Genomic DNA, 4,536 nt, shown 5'->3' with positions numbered 1-4,536 from the left:
TTTATCTCCTAATTAAAAAGCGAATTAAAAGTCCGTTTTCACCATTAAATCCATCTCGACGAGGTCTTCAAAACTAGACCCCATGTTGATATGTTTCGACGAATTTTTTTTACCCAAAAGTTGCCATGATGTTTACACTGTAGTTGCCATGGTGCTTAAACTAAAGTTGCCATGTGGCAATTTTAGTTTGTAGATCATGAAAATTTTAGTTTTTGATGATGGCAATTCCAGTATTTTGACCATGAAAATATTCTTTTGCATGAACCATGGCAATTTTAAGTGCATGTATCATGACAATTTTAGTTTATGGTGCATGACAAGTCTAGTTTCTTAATTCTCTGTTTTATAATATGTCAAAATTTACTTTTTAATATAGAAGAAAATAGCTGAAGCATAACAAGGCAACTTTAGTGTAAACATCATGGCAATTCATGTGCAATAGACATGGCAACTTTTAACAAAAAAAAATTTGGTCGAAATATATTGATATGAGATCTAGTTTCGAAGATCTCGTCGCGAGAGATTTAATGGTGAAAACGGATCTTCAATCGGATTTTTCATTTAAGAGATAAAACATTTTAAAAGCTGAAAATCCAAAAAGATTTTCACATGCATGCATGCGATGACATGGCGTAGCCTATATGTTATAAGGCATGTGGACGGGTTTGACTCCCACCATATGTGTGGGCGTTAGCGTTGTCCTAGAAAAATAGGAAGTGATTGGATTTTTAATTTTTATTGTTGTGCAGTCGTGCGCCGGAGGAAAATCAAAAGTGAAGGAGATTAAAATGATATCGGCCACATAAAAAACCACAAACACACTTGATGAAAAACGATTTGAGATTCTGTAAATAAGTGCGTCTGCTTTGCATCAGACTACCCAAAACGGAAGTAACATAGGTGATAAAAATCACATATATCTAAACAAAATAGATGATGTGTCAAGTAATTAATGAAGAAAAAGAGGCATGTGGTAACGTAACTAGTATGAGTAACATCACACATACCAAGACAAGATGAGTCTACAACCTAATAAATGAAGTGTTGCATGACACCACACATATGTTATTCTTCATTATAGAGGTAGTAACATAGACTAGTAACATATGCATGTTGCTAGTCTAAGTTACTCCCCATTGTTGCTAGTCTCCGTCCACTCATGCCTGGCTGAGTTGTCTAGAGATATGGCTTTGCTTTCTGTCATAGTCACTTTGCTCACAAACTGCGAAAGGAAGAATAATACTGTCACACGACACAATCCGTTGTGCCTGTTAACCAAAAAGAGCATCGTACTTCCTCCTTTTCTTTTTAAGTTCACATATAAGATTTGAGAGTGGCCTTTTGGTGGCCGAGCACCCTGCAGGCTGAAATCTGGCGCCGTGCAGTAGAGTGCTGCGATGCGTGCACGCTTTTTTGTCAGATGTATATGGTAGCTGCTAACTTGAAATACATCGGTGCTGTGGGCTGCTGTGCCAGAGTTGGACGTGGGCCTCGGGTGCGCGCTGGATACACAGGCACGCCCTGTGCTTACTGGGCTCGTTTGAAAATAGCGCATGTAGGTGAGGGGTGGCAGGTGCGATATTAATCTTGGGCCCAACTAGCCATGCAGGTGACTTAACGCCCGAAGTGGTGCTTCTTCCTACCCTTGTAAGTCATTCATCCCTTTCCAGTTCGTGGTTGTGCGGAGCGGCATTTCGCCATGGATGGCCTCGAGTTCTTCTTTGAGGAAGCAGAATCAGGGTGAGACCCAATCTCGCTCCCCTTTTCCTCCTTGCGTTGCTTGCCCCCGAGAAGGGAGTATTTCTTTGATTTGGCGTTCAGATTCTTGAATTTGTCCCTGAACTTTCGACAGTAATTCTTCTACATGATGATATTTGGATCTGACTAGATGAGGATTTTATATCTGACTAGATGATGGTGATTTATTGGCTGGAGGAATCGATGTTGTGGAGTCTGTGGTTGCTTCCATCCATGCAGGTTGCGGGCGCTCCTCTGATGTGATTTCTTTTGAGCCGATGGATGACAGCAGCGCCAAAGAGCAGTCCCGAGTGGTGGGCGTGAATCTCGGCTCATACAACAATGGTGGGAGCGAGGTTGTTGGCGACTCGAACGATATGGCGGCTCAGAAAACTTCCTCTGCATCAATGGGAGAGGAGGGAGATGCAGAGGGGGTCGTCGTCAACAAATCAAAGGCCTCCTGTTGGACTCGACGGTAAGAAACACAAACTCATTTGTTATTGCTTTGCTGCTAGACCAGAAATTGTACCTCCACGACATCATTTTTTGCTGTAGGACCAGAAATTGGAACTCCCTGTAATTGCCTGTAACAAGAGAAAACACATATACAGAGTTCACCCCCATGTAGAAACAAAAATCCTTTTATTTTCAACTCTTTGTAAGCATTATTGCTAGCTCGGGAACATAATTCTTGCATTCAGTTTTCCTTAAGCTAGATCATCTTTTACTGATTTCTGTATCAACTGGTAGACATTCTTTTATCAGAAAAACCACTGTTAGAATCGGTCTGTATAGGTAGATGGTATATTTAACAACGTTTTTGCGGGGGGATGCAGTGTCAGGATTGGCAACGCGCCAGAAGAGAGGGATGCCAACCCAAGCAGAGTCCCTGCCCTCGAGGCTTCAATGAGAGCTTATGCAGACAACAAGGTTGGCACGGTTGTTAACCCCGCGCTCGGAACTAGCTTCAACACGGTTGAAGAAGCGTATGAGTTTTACAACCTATATTCCTGGGAGACGGGGTTTGGCGTTTGGTATGCCAAAAGCAGGTTGAATGTCCATCAGAAAAAGTGCATGCAGGAGTTTGTATGCGCGTGTGCGTGAGGATGATTCATTAATTCAGACAACACAAAAGTTTCCCCGCCACTGCTCTTTCAAAATTTTATGCTCTCATAACACATCGAAAACCTATGCAGGGCAAGCCATTGCAGACGAACAGCCGCTCAACGAGGTGTGGATGCCCTGCGTTGATGCGGGTGTTTAGATCGGATGATAAAGGGTGGTACATATGCGAACACAAAGCATACCACAACCATGCAGTCTCAATTAACTATATGGAGAAGCTGCCCTGGAAATCCCACAGGCACATAGATAGATACACCAGAGACTTGGTGAAACAGCTAAGAGAAAACAATATAAGCCTGAGCAAGGTTTATGTGTGGTTGGCAGTTTTTTTGGATCTGTGAAGGAGGTGCCATTCACAAAGAGATCTCTCAAAACTCTTTGTGGAAAACTGAATAGAGAGCAGTCAGAAAACGATGCTACAAAAACAATAGAGGTGTTCAACACAATGCGGGCTATCCTGAGTTCAAGTACAGTGTGCAAGTTGATAGTGATGGCCGAGTCAAGACTTTGATGTGGACAACAGGGAGAAGCATTGAGCAATTTAAGTGTTTTGGCGATGCTGTCACGTTTGATACGACATACAAAACTAATCTATACGACATGCCATTTTGCCTCTTCGTTGGTGTCAACAATCACTTTCAGAGCATTATATTTGGAGGGGTGCTGATGAGCGATGAGAAAATCGACACTTTCAAGCGGATATTCACAGAGTTCTTTCATATGATAGGAGCGCCACAACCATGCACAATGCTCACGGGTAAATAAAAAATGATCTCATGTGTATAGTGCTGTTGATCTTTCCTTTTAGGATTGCTATGAAAATGTTTTCATCCTGAAATATGCTGACAGAGAATTGTTGTTTTTCAGACCAAGCTCGTGCAATGGAGGTTGCCATAGAAGATGTCATGCCGCATACAACACATCGGTGGTGCAAATGGCATGTGTTGAAGAAAGCAAAAGAGTGCCTTGGGCCACTGCTAGGTAAGGGTAGCGAGTTCAAACACGAGTTCAACAAGATGGTGCATCACATGGTGCGGACAAAATCCTCCTGCATCTCTGATGGCTTCGACCTTCTCATCAATACGATCGACACACTTATGCAACTTCTTCCCCATGTCATCCATCTCCTTTCCCCATTCTCCAATAACCTCTTGTGCAGGTACCTGAAAAATAGAAACATTTATCATCAAAATGACGAGAATTACAACACCACCAGAATTACAATCATATTAAAAATCATGCTGAAATATAGCACATACATTACAATTTGCATATGGTTCAGAAAACTTAACAAGCCACAGTAAAACAAATAAACTTTAGGAACAACACAACACAGGCATTACATACCGCTGGCGAACCGGCATCATCGTATTTATCATGTCTACCACATCAGCCAACAAATGGTCGACTCCAAGGGGTTGTGCTGCAACAATGGCTTCAGACACGCCAAAGTTAGCAAGTTCCTGTAGGAGATAGACACAGAGGGGCAACCTAAATACTGGACAACTGAGATTTGAAAAAAGATTAGACAACTGCACATACCATCATGTCAACCAGGGGTGACTTCTGAAGAAAACGGTACATTTTGGCAGCTTGGTCATGCTTATTTTCGCTAAGCCTAGCATCATCTAACCATCAAATATAATGGTGGTTGATGAGCCGTTATTTCACCTA

General features: G+C 42.2%; 1 pseudogene; it reads left to right on the top strand.

Moving 5' to 3' along the window:
* Positions 1-1,603: 1,603 nt before the first annotated feature.
* On the top strand, positions 1,604-3,843 carry LOC147967165 (protein FAR1-RELATED SEQUENCE 11-like; annotated as a pseudogene).
* Positions 3,844-4,536: the final 693 nt, after the last annotated feature.

The sequence above is a fragment of the Triticum urartu genome, chromosome 6A (assembly GCF_056163025.1).
Source record: "Triticum urartu cultivar PI428250 chromosome 6A, HENAU_Tu73, whole genome shotgun sequence".
Taxonomy (NCBI): Eukaryota; Viridiplantae; Streptophyta; class Magnoliopsida; order Poales; family Poaceae; genus Triticum; species Triticum urartu.
Note: the sequence above shows the minus strand (reverse complement) of the source record. Positions and strands in the feature narration are given on the sequence as shown.